Here is a 13188-nt window from a genome sequence, read left to right on the forward strand (position 1 = left end):
CTAAGTTCGTTTTAATCTGAAACTCAGGAGAGCTAAAATCATCTTCCGATTCTTCAGAAATAAGATCATCATCAGGCAGTGAAACCTGAACTGTTAGCTTATTCTTGTCCTTACCACTTTCACCAACAACAGTAGTAGACTGAACTTTGGTTGGAGTAGTATCGACATTTCGAGTAGGCGGAGATGTAGGAGTATTATCCATGTGATCTCTTAAAATAATCACATCATCAACTGTCTCAGGATCTGAATAAGAATCAAGACCGCGTAGTGAACTAAACACACTATCGTAATCGAAGTTTTTGCCACTTCCAGAATGAATAGCGGGCTCATGACTGACAATCTTGACATTTGTTCCCAAATCAACTTTGTCGGTCTGTTTGATGTAAACCCATCGAATTGATGTTCCCGGTTTATAACCCATGAAAAATCCCTCTTCAACCTTTGGATCAAACTTTGACTGAGGTAGATACTTCAAGAAAGTACACGGTACACCAAATGGTTCAACATTCTGTAAATTCGGTTTCTTCTTATGTAGAAGCTCATAACATGTATTATTATGACGCTTAACTACAGTAACCCTATTTATAATATGACAAGCTGTATTCACTGCCTCCCTAAAAACATAGTAGGCAGCCCTGAATCTGCTTGCATAGTTCTGGCTGTCTCAATTAAAGTCCTATTCTTTCTTTCAGCAACTCCATTATGTTGTGGTTCATACGGTGAACTGTATTGATGTTGGATTCCCTTTGACAAACAAAAGACATCCATCACATTATTCTGAAATTCAGTTTCGTTGTCACTCCTGATTCTCTTAACACGAACTCCATAAATGTTTTCAGTCTTGACAAAGAAATTTATCAAAATCTGCGGAGTTTCATCTTTCGATTTAAGAAAGAATACCCATGAGAATCTCAAGTAATCATCAGTAACCACCAAACAGTAGTACATCCCACCGATACTTCTTACATTCACTGGACCAAATAAATCCATGTGAAGTAACTCGAAAGGATTGGCAATAGAATTTTCTTGTTTCGGTTTATGTGCAGACTTTTGATGTTTACCTTTCAGACAAGGTACACATTTGTCTTCCATTCCAAACCGTTTCATGGGAACGCCGTCAACCAAACCATGTTTGACAATGTCATTCATCTTTCGGAAATTGATATGTCCCATTCTTCTATGCCATAGTAAAGATTCAGATTCGTTTGCTTTCGATAACAAGCAAACAGACTCCTTTGGATCATCAACACCTAACACAAGGCCATAGATGACTCTCTTCCTAGGAGCTTTCAGCAGGATCCAGTCTTCAGGAATAACATATCCTGGTTTCAATATAAGTGCTTCTTTGTCAGTAAAATGGACATTGTTTCCCTTGTCACAAATCTGAGAAACACTTAATAAATTATGTGCTAACTGTTCCACATAATTGACTTTCTCCCTGCACATCAGACAATAAGATGGTTAGTTTCTGAAGGGAACCTAAACCTTTTGAGGTTTAGGTTTTCCGAATTCATCTCTAATGATCAATTTGGTCCAATATCCATCGCTCTGTAAAGGAGCCTTGGATGAAGATGGTGTCATTGACTGTTTCTTAGGTGAAGTGAAACGAGTCTTAGGAGATGAATTCCTTGGTGAGTGAGTACCAAATCTAGGTTGACTCTCTAATCGATCATAGAATTTAGACGAACTATTGATTCTAGAAGGAGGAGATCGATTTTGTTGAGCCATCTTCCTAGGTGAATAACTCCTTTGAGGTGTACGAGAACGACTCGGACTTACACTACTAGAAGTAGTATTCTGTGAAGGTCCCTGTCGTTTTGGAGTCTTAGATCTATTGAAATTAATCCCTTGATCTGTAACAGTAGACTCACCATATGACACATTTTTAAGTAACTTAACATAATTCTGTGCATTTTTATTATCAGGATGTCTTTTTGCATACCCCTCATAATAATCTCTTTTATTTGCACTCATAAAATGTGGTGAAGCTACTTGTTCAACTAATTTACCCTTCCCTTTAGTATTACGAATATCACCAACATCCTTTGACTTGACTTGACTTGACTGTCATTCTTAGGATTCTTGACCTTCCTATTTGGACATTCAATAGCTATATGACCTTTCTCACGACAAGTATAACACTTCTTTGCTTGTTGTTTTCTAGATTGACCATATTCTATTTCACCATACTCCTTCATTTCTTTTATGGTATCAAGCGTCTGTATTGCTTCTTCCACAGTTCTTGCTGGTTTAAAAGGTGCATAATGTCTATCCTTATATGGAACTTGTTCAGCTAACCATTCTTCTTTATTTTCCACACACCAAACTTTATCAATTTTTGATTTAGGTTCAATCCTATTTATAGATACTTCTTTATCATAGAAAACTGTATCACAGTCTTTCAATGTGTAGTATACTACTTCATCTGGATTAAAATCTAATTATGTTTGTTGGTGATCTCTTTGTAGAAGTAAATCAGAATCTTTAGTCATGTTACTTTCCTTCCTAAGAATAACATTTTCAGTAGTTAAACTAGTTAAATTTTCTTTCAATTTTAATACCTCAAGTTTCAAATCTGACACCATTTTACAAACGTCAACAATAGAAAACAAAGAACAAGATACCTTCTGATCTGCAGCCTTGCAATCTGCCATGTATGCAACAAAGTCTTCAGTTGTCATACGTTCAGGTATCACAAAGTTCTTCATTTGTTCTTCAATGCTCTTCATAGAAATGTCATCAGCAGGACTCGATGACTCTTCCTTTTCTTCAGATGCTTTCACTGCTGTCATGGGTTCACTCTCAGATCTTACAGTCTCAACAACATTATGTACATTTTGCTTAACTATCTCAGATGCACTATCTTCACTTGAGTACACAGCATAATCAATTGTTGCGGCTACCTCATCATATAATTCTACCATGTAGGCATGGTTCGAGGTATCATCAGATTGTGTATCCCATTGATAAGTACCATCCGGATTCTGAACAACAACGGCCTTTGACTCCGAAAATGGTGACAAAACTGACTGTTGTGGAGTAGCAGGATATGTAATCATTGCTTGAGTTTTTTGATTACTTGGAGTAATACCGCCTTGATTGTAATTTTGACAACCAGCAACGGTATTATCAATCCTCTTGGTCGTTGACACTCTCTTGCAAAGTGACCAAATTCATCGCAGTTATAACATTTCACCTTGGATTTATCAAAGCCTTTAGTGCCATTACCTATAGGTCTCCCAGTTCTCTGAGTGAATCTTCTGACCTTAATAGTGAGCATAGCTAGCTGCTATTGTAGATCCATTTCTTCCAAATCATCAGGATCTATCAGATTGGAATCCTCATCAATTACTGCAGGATCAGTAATCTTTCCTCCGATAAATGCTTCATGAGCATTACAAAAGGCTGAGTAAACACTCATTCTACCTTCTGCAGAACTCATACTCATTGGCATAGAGTGAAAAAATTGTACATTGCTCTTGACATTCGTATTTGCATTGTCATAAACAACATATCCAGCAATACCTTCAGCATCTACTATTGGTGTAGCTTCTGCACCACTTAGAAATGCATTGTTTCCCGAGCTAGAACTTGCTAAATGAATAGACTTAGCATGATACAATGATGGATCTTGAGTGAAATCCGAGTGAGTATCTTTAATTCTCCTCTTCATGTCTCTGTTCTTCAGCTTGGAAACTACCTTTTCAAAGTCCCATGTACTGTATTCCTGATCATCTTGAAGTTGATGAACATAATCAGTCTATGTCTTAGGCAGTGAATCCAAAAACTTATCGACTAGCTCAGTTTAAGGATAAACAACCTCAAAATATGACAACTCAGTAGTCAAATGACTGAATCGAATAATAATCTCATCAAGAGATTCTCCTTTCAGTCCATTGAATGCTTCATACTGGTGCTTTAGAAGTTTGATACGATTCTTCTTTAAGGTTACATCGCCCTCACAATATCTTTCAAGAGCATCCCATAAATCCTTTGAAGTAGTGTATTTTTTGAACAAGTGTACACTATCTTGAGGTAAGGCCATAGTAAGAGTGGACAAGGCCTTTCCCTCAATTGCATACCTTTTTCGTTCTTTGGAGGTGTATTACCCTGACCAACCTCATGATCATGCATGATCATCTGGCTGATAAGTAAGGCATAGGGTGAGTTTGCGGCAGCTGGTAAAGTTGTCATTTTTGAATCTTTTGGTGACAAATTAAACGAAATAACAACGTAGATCGTGTGGCACGAAGTCACACGAGGAGTACGTGACACGAAGAACACAAGGTCACGTGAGAAGCACATGACACGAAGAACACGAAGTCACGCGAGAAGCACGTGACACGAAGAACACGAAGTCACGCACCTGAGCACGAAGATCAGTTCGTGCAGACGTGGCGGGAAGCTGACACGAAGTCAAGTTAGTGCTGACGTAGGCACTAAGCAAGGATCACCTCGTGCTGACATAAGCACAAGGTAGCGCGAAGTTAGACACGAATCACAAAGAAAAACACGAATTTCGAATGAATTTGCAATCAATAGCAAATCAAACGATCTTAAACCTTCTGGTAATCAATCTTAGGGCTCTGATACCACTTGTAAGGTGCCCTATTGTTGCGTGGATCGTAATAAGACGTGATTCGTTATGTCAAGAGTGCGGAATTTTCTTGAGCTAACTAGATTACTATTGCCTTTTGTTGATTAATGAGCAATTAACCAACCCAAGGAGATGCACAAGGCTTGTGGTTCGTGTGGGAGATCACACAAAGGAACAAATAACCTTAGATCGTTAATTCGTGAATAACTTTCAAGAATTCGTAAATCATTAACCTAATTTCGTAGATTAGGTCTTGTATTTATACTAGTTACGTATTGGATCGTGTGGTCTTAGGCCTTAATTACGTATTAGGCCCGAAACAATTAACAACCGATCTGCCTCGTGTTGACGTCAGCACGAGGTTGTTCGTACATGCTGATGACGTTAACACGAGGGACGACCCATTGTTCTTTGTTTGACTTCGTTTGAATCGTACATAACATCCAATCACCGTTAAAGTGTTCTACGACACTTATAAACCTTGATTCTATGTTCTTGTACCTGCAAAACAATATATAACACACAAACACAATACAAAACACAAATAGATATAATATTGAAGTTCAAACGTAATCATTAAATATCAACACAAGTTCTTATTTAAATGATTACAAACAAGTTCCTAAAAAACATAAACGATAATCAAATCTATGTTGCGATTGTAACACCGAATCTGCATCTACAATGATATGATGTTATTATGTTATAACGATAAGTTGATATGAATGATACGTTGATATGAAAATAAAGTGATATGACGATGTGATGTTAATATGTGATGATATGTTGATGCATATATGTCGTATGATTGATTGCATGGCTTGAACACCTAGTCATTAGACTTCTATAGGTTTGCCATGACACTTGCACGATTAAGGGCCCTAAAGAAAAGAAAGATACATGTGATTAGTTTAGGTGAAAGTGTAGCCTAAGCTAATATAATAAAGAAGTCTCGAGCATATGTAAAGTCTTGTGTTAAGCTTAACCCATGCTAGTTCTTCGGACCTAGTGTGTGCGTGGTCACATGGTGTGGGAATCTAGATACCTCCTCGTGGCATAGTTATGTTTGAGTGTATCCGGGTGTGTAGATGCAGATTCGTTGTGACAATCGCAACATACATTTGATTATCGCTTATGTTTTACAAACTATGTTTGTAATCATTTAAATAAGAACTTGTGTTGATATTTAATGATTACGTTTGAACTTCAATATTATATCTGTTTATGTTTTGTATTGTGTTTGTGTGTTATATATTGTTTTGCATGTACAAGAACATAGAGTCAAGGTTTATAAGTGTCTTAGAACACTTGAACGATGATTGGATGTTATGTACGAGCCAAACGAAGCTAAACAAAGAGCCAAAGGTTGTCCCTTGTGCCGACATCATCAGTATGAAGGAACAACCTCGTGCTGACATCAGCACGAGGCAAGTCGATTGGTTTATTGTTTCGGGCCTAGTCTTCGATTAAGGCCTAAGCCCACACGATCCAATACATAACTAGTATAAATACAAGACCTAATCTACGGAATTTGGTGAATCGTTTGGTAAATCTTAGAAGATATTCACAAAATTACGAATTAAGGTTAATCGTTCCGTCGTGTGATCTCCTACACGAACCACAAGTCTTGTGCATCTCCTTAGGTTGGTTAATTTCTCATTAATCGACGGAAGGCAATAGCAATCTAGTTATCTCAAGAGGATTCCGCACTCTTGACATAACGAATCATGTCTTATTACGATCCACGCAACAATAGGGTACCTTACAAGTGGTATCAGAGCCCTAAGGATGATTACCATAAGGTTTAAGATCGTTTGATTGGCTATTGATTGCAAATTCGTTCGAAATTCGTGTTATTTACCATTTTCGTGATCTTCTTCGTGTCACTTCGTGCTTACGTCAACACGAGGTGTACTTCGTGTTCGTGCTTATGTCATCCAGTGATTTCGTGTTCACTTCGTGCCACGTTTGCACGAACTGCTCTTCGTGCCACGTCAACACGAACTACCCTTCGTGACTTAGGTCGTGACGCGTGTACTTCGTGTAAGTCATACACTTTCGTGCCACGTGACTTTGTTTGACTTCGTGCCACACGAAATAAGTGTTATTTTGTTTGATTTGATTTCAAAAGATTCGAAATGACTACTATTTCAGCTGCTGCAAATTCACCAAATGCCCTACTTATTAGCCAGATGATCATGCACGATCATGAGGTTGGTCATGGAAACATACCTCCAAAGTTGTTCCGTATGGAAAACTATTGGATGTGGAAGAGACGTTTTGAAGACTATATTCGTCTCACTGACATGGACATGTGGCTTGTGATAACTCAAGGTTTTGATTGGCCTTCGTATGAGAAGAATGGGAGTAATCAGTAGGTATACTTATGCTGATATGCCTATTGAAGAACGTAAAAGATATGCTGTTGAGGGAAAAGCATTGTCTACTCTAACTATGGCCTTGCCTCAAGATAGTGTACATCTGTTTAAAAAGTACACTACTTCAAAGGATTTGTGGGATGCTCTCGAAAGATATTGTGAGGGCGATGTAACTTTGAAGAAAAACCGTATCAAGGTTCTCAAGCGTCAATATGAAGCCTTTAATGGACTGAAAGGGGAATCTCTTGATGAGATTATTATTCGATTTAGTCATCTGACTGAATTATCATACTTTGAAGTTGTTTATCCTCAAACTGAGCTAGTTGATAAGTTTCTGGATTCACTGCCTAAAACTTGGACTGATTATGTTCATCAACTTCAGGATGATCAGGAATACAGTACATGGGATTTTGAGAAGGTAGTCTCCAAGCTAAAGAACAGAGATATGAAGAGAAGGATTAAGGACACTCACTCAGATTTTACACAAGATCCATCCTTATATCATGCTAAGTCTGTTCATTTAGCAAGTTCCAGCTCAGGATATAATGCATTTCTAAGTGGTGCAGAAGCTACACCAATAGTAGATGCTGATGGTATTGCCGGATATGTTGCTTATGACAATACAAATTCAAATGTTAAGAGCAATGCACAATCTTTCCATTCTATGCCAATGAGTATGAGTTCTGCAGAAGGAAGAATGAGTATTTACTCAGCCTTTTGTAATGCTCTTGAAGCATTTATTGGGGGAAAGGTTACTGATCCTGCAGTAATTGATGAGGATTACAATCAAATAGATCCTGATGATTTGGAAGAAATGGATCTGCAATGGCAGCTTGCTATGCTTACTATTAAGGTCAGAAGATTCACTCAGAGAACTGGTAGACCTATAGGTAATGGCACTAAAGGCTTTGACAAATCCAAGGTGAAATGTTATAATTGCGATGGATTTGGTCATTTTGCAAGAGAGTGTCAACGACCTAAGAGGATTGATAATACTGTTGCTGGTCGTCAAAATTATAATCAAGGCGGTGTTACACCAAATATCCATAAGAAGCAAGCAATGATTACATATCCTGTTACTCCACAGCAGCCAGTTTTGTCACCATTTTCGGAGTCAAAGGTTGTTGTTGTTCAAAATCCAGATGGTACTTATCAATGGGATACACAATCCGATGATACCTCGAATCATGCCTATATGGTAGAATTATATGATGAGGTAGCCGCAACGATTGATTATGCTGTGTACTCAAGTGAAGAAAGTGCATCTGAGACAGTACAGAAGAATATGTGTAATGTTGCTAAGACAGTAAGATCTGAAAGTGAACAAATGACTGCAATAAAAGCATCTGTAGAAAAGAAAGAGTCATCAAATCCTGTTGATGACATTTCTATGCAGAGCGTTGAAGAACAGATGAAGAACTTTGAGATACCTGAAGGTATGACAACTGAAGACTTCGTTGCATACATGGCAGATTGCAAGGCTGCAGATCAGAAGGTATCATGTTCTTTATCTTCTATATATGATGTGTGTAGAATGGTGTCAGAATTAAAACAAGAAATATTGAAACTAAAAGAGACTTCAACTAGTTTAATTGATGAACATGTTATCCGTGAAAAGGAAGGTAATGAGTCTAAAGATTCCGATTTACTTCTACAAGATCACCAACAAACTAAATTAGTTTTTAATCCAGATGAAGTAGTATACTATACTTTGAAAGACTGTGATACAGTTTTTTATGATAAAGAAGTATCTATAAATAGGATTGAACCTAAAACAACAATTGATAAAGTTTGGTGTGTAGAAAATAAAGAAGAATGGTTAGCCGAACAAATTTCATATAAGGATAGACATTATGCTCCTTTTAAACCAATAACAAATATTGAAGAAGCAATACAGACGCTTGATACCATAAATGAAATGAAGGAGTATGGTATACCAATCCCTAAAATAGAGAATGGTTAATCTAGAAAACAACAAGTAAAGAAATGCTATACTTGTCATGAGAAAGGCCATATAGCTATTGAATGTCCAAATAGGAAGGTCAAGAATCCTAAGAATGACAGTCAAGTCAAGTCAAATGATGTTAATGATATTCCAAATACTAAAGGGAAGGGTAAATTAGTTGAACAAGTAGCTTCACCAAATTTTATGAGTGCATATAAAAAGGATTATTATGAAGAGTATGCAAAAAGACATCCTGATAATAAAAATGCACAGAATTATGTTAAGTTACTTAGAAATGTTTCATATGAAGAATCTATTGTTACAGATCAAAAGAAAAGTGTCAATAGGTCTAAGACTCCAAAACGACAGGGACCTTCACAGAATACTACTTTTAGTAGTGTAAGTCCGAGTCGTTCTCGTACACCTCAAAGGAGTAATTCACCTAGGAAGATGACTCAACAAAATCGATCCCCTCCTGTTAGAATTAATAGTTCGTCTAAATTCTATGATCGATTAGGGAGTCAACCTAGATTTGGTACTCACTCACCAAGGAATTCTCCTCCTAAGACTCGTTTCACCTCACCTAAGAAACAGTCTATGGCACCATCTTCATCCAAGGCTCTATTAAAGAGCGATGGATATTGGACCGAATTAATCATTAGAGATGAATTCGGCAAACCTAAACCTCAAAAGATTTGAGTTCCCTTCAGAAACTAACCATCTTATCATCTAATGTGCAGGGAGAACCAAGGAAGCCTATTAGCCTTTGGTATGTTGACAGTGGATGCTCTCGGCACATGACAGGGGACAAGAATGTTTTGTCCAATTATGAAGATGTAAATGGTTCGTGCGTTAGTTTCTCTGTCCCAAGGGCGGCAACATCTCGGGCCAAGGTGATGTTGTCAATGGGAAGATCACGCTAGAGAAAGTCAATTATGTGGAACAGTTATCACATAATTTGTTAAGTTTTTCTTAGATTTGTGACAAGGGTAACACTGTCCATTTTAATGAGAAAGAAGCACTTATATTGAAACCAGGATATGTTATTCCTGAAGACTGGATCCTGCTGAAAGCTCCTAGGAAGAGAGACATCTATGGCCTTGTGTTAGGTGTTGATAATCTAGAGGAGTCTGTTTGCTTGTTATCAAAAGCAAACGAATTTGAATCGCTACTATGGCATAGAAGAATGGGACATATCAATTTCCGAAAGATGAATGACATTGTCAAACATGGTTTGGTTGAAGGCATTCCCATGAAACGGTTTGGAATGGAAGACAAATGTGTACCTTGTCTGAAAGGTAAACAACAAAAGTCTGCACATAAACCGAAACAAGAGAATTCTATTGCCAATCCTTTCGAGTTACTTCACATGGATTTATTTGGTCCAGTGAATGTAAGAGGTATCGGTGGGATGTATTACTGTTTTGTGGTTACTGATGATTACTCGAGATTCTCATAGGTATTCTTTCTTAAATCGAAAGATGAAACTCCGCAGATTTTGATAAATTTCTTTGTCGAAACTGAAAATATTTATGGAGTTCGTGTTAAGAGAATCAGGAGTGACAACGGAACTGAATTTAAGAATAATGTGATGGATGTCTTTTGTTTGTCAAAGGGAATTCAACATGAATACAGTTCTCCGTATGAACCACAACAGAATGAAGTTGTTGAAAGGAAGAATAGGACTCTAATCGAGACAGGCAGAACTATGCTTGCAGATTCAGGGCTTCCTACTATGTTTTGGGCGGAAGCGGTGAATACAGCTTGTCATATTTTAAATAGGGTTACAGTAGTTAAGCGTCATAATAAGACTTGTTATGAACTTCTACATAAGAAGAAACCGAATTTACAGAATGTTGAACCATTTGTTGTACCGTGTACTTTCTTGAAGTATCTACCTCAGTCAAAGTTTGATTCAAAGGTTGAAGAGGGATTTCTCATGGGTTATAAACCGGGAACATCAATTCGACGGGTTTACAACAAACAGACCGGCAAAGTTGATTTGGGAAAAAATGTCAAGATTGTCAGTCATAAGCCCGCTATACATTCTGGAAGTGGCAAAAACTTCGATTATGATAGTCTGTTTAGTTCACTACATGGTCCTGATTCTTATTCAGATCCTGAGACAGTTGACGATGTGATTATTTTAAGAGATCACATGGATAATACTCCTATATTTCCGCCTACTCGGAATGTCGATACTACTCCAATCAACATTCAGTCTTCTACCGGTGTTGATGAAAGTGGTAAGGACAAGGATAAGACACCAGATTCAGACAATAATTAACCCGCAAACACTATACCACCTACTCCATCGAAGGTTACACTGCCTGATGATGATCCTATTTCTGAAGAATCGGAAGATGAATTCAACTCTCCTGAGTTTCAGATTAGAACAAATTTAGGAGACAGTTTGAATGTTGATTCGGTTCCTCAATATCGAATTAATAAGGATCACCCAGTTGAAAATATTCTTGGAAATGCTACAGAACCTGTTCGAACTAGAAATCAATTGAATAAGGATCTAACTAGTTTGTTCTGTGAAGTGAAAGATACTAGATTGATAACTGAGTGTTTATATTCTGGTTTCATTTCACAAGTAGAACCTAAGAATGTTAAGGCAGCACTTTAAGATCCATGTTGGGTTGAAGCTATGCAAGAAGAATTAGCTCAATTTGAAAAACTTGGAGTTTGGGAGTTAGTAGATGTGCCTAGAGGTAAAGAACCAATTGGAACTTGTTGGGTATATAAATGCAAACGAGATGATAAAGGGATCATTACTAGAAATAAAGCACGTTTGGTTGTTCAGGGGTTTGCACAACGAGAAGGATATGACTATAACGAAACTTTTGCACCAGTTGTTAGGATTGAAGCTATAAGGTTATTTTTAGCTTTTGCAAGTTTCAAAGGTATAAAGGTGTATCAGTTAGACGTTAAGAGTGCCTTCTTGTATGGAAAAGTTAAAGAAGAAGTGTATGTTTACCAACCACCGGGGTTTGAAAATCCGAATTATCCAAGAAGAGCATATCGTTTGGATATGGCTCTTTATGGATTGCATCAAGCACCCAGAGTGTGGTATGAAAAGTTGTCAACGCACTTGTTGACAAATTGCTTTACAAGAGGATCGATAGACAGCACATTGTTTATCAAGTGGAAGAATCGAGATTATCTGATTGTACAAGTTTACGTGGATGATATCATTTTTGGTTCATCTAATATAAAGATGTGCAAAGAGTTTGAGATGAGCATGAAAAATGTTTTTGAAATGAGTGCTATGGGGGAATTGCAATTTTTCCTCGGACTACAAGTAGATCAAAGGAAAGATGGATTCTTTATTCACCAGTCTAAGTATGTCGATGACATCTTGGAGAGGTTTCAAATGCTAGAGTCCAAGACATATGGTACTCCTATTCAGCAAAATCATGGTTTAGGAGTGCTTGATCCGAAAGATGAACTTGTGGATGCAACTTATTATCGTGCTATTATTGGCTCATTGATGTATCTGACTGCTTCGCGTCCAGATATTATGTTCGCTGTTTGTCTTTGCACTAGATTTCAAGCTAGTCCGAAAGAGTCACATTTAACTGCAGCAAAACGTATTCTACGTTATCTTAAGGGAAACCAAGGGCTTGGTCTATGGTATCCAATGGGAGGAATGTTTGATTTTGTTGCATATACTGATTCGGATTTTGGTGGTTGTAACAATGACAGAAAGTCTACGACTGGAGGTTGTCAATTGTTAGGAGGGAGATTAGTATCGTGGCAATGCAAGAAGCAGACATGTGTTGCTCAGTCTTCATGTGAGGCAGAGTATATGGCTGCTGGTAGCTGTTGTTCCCAGGTATTGTGGATTCAGCAACAACTTCGTGACTACGGTATGGATTTTCTTGATACTCCTATTAGAATAGACAATAAGTCAGCTATAGACATTACAAATAACCCTTTCATGCATAAGGTCACCAAGCATATTGATATTAGACATCATTTCTTGCGTGATTGTGCCCAAAAGAAGTTAATTCATTTGGAAAAGGTTATAACCGATGATAATTTAGCTGATCTGTATACCAAAGCATTTGATAAGACTCGATTTGAGAAGTTAATTCTTCTTAATGGGATGAAAAATGCTGATTCATATTAAATCTCTCAAAGAACTAATTTTGTAAGTTTGTGTCTGTAAATAGCTAAAGTCATAAAAATACAAAAAAAGTTCTTAGTGTCATGAAAATCATAAAAATGCGACAAATGAGAAAATGAAAAAAATATGGATA

Source organism: Erigeron canadensis, chromosome 9 (assembly GCF_010389155.1).
Source record: "Erigeron canadensis isolate Cc75 chromosome 9, C_canadensis_v1, whole genome shotgun sequence".
Lineage (NCBI taxonomy): Eukaryota > Viridiplantae > Streptophyta > Magnoliopsida > Asterales > Asteraceae > Erigeron > Erigeron canadensis.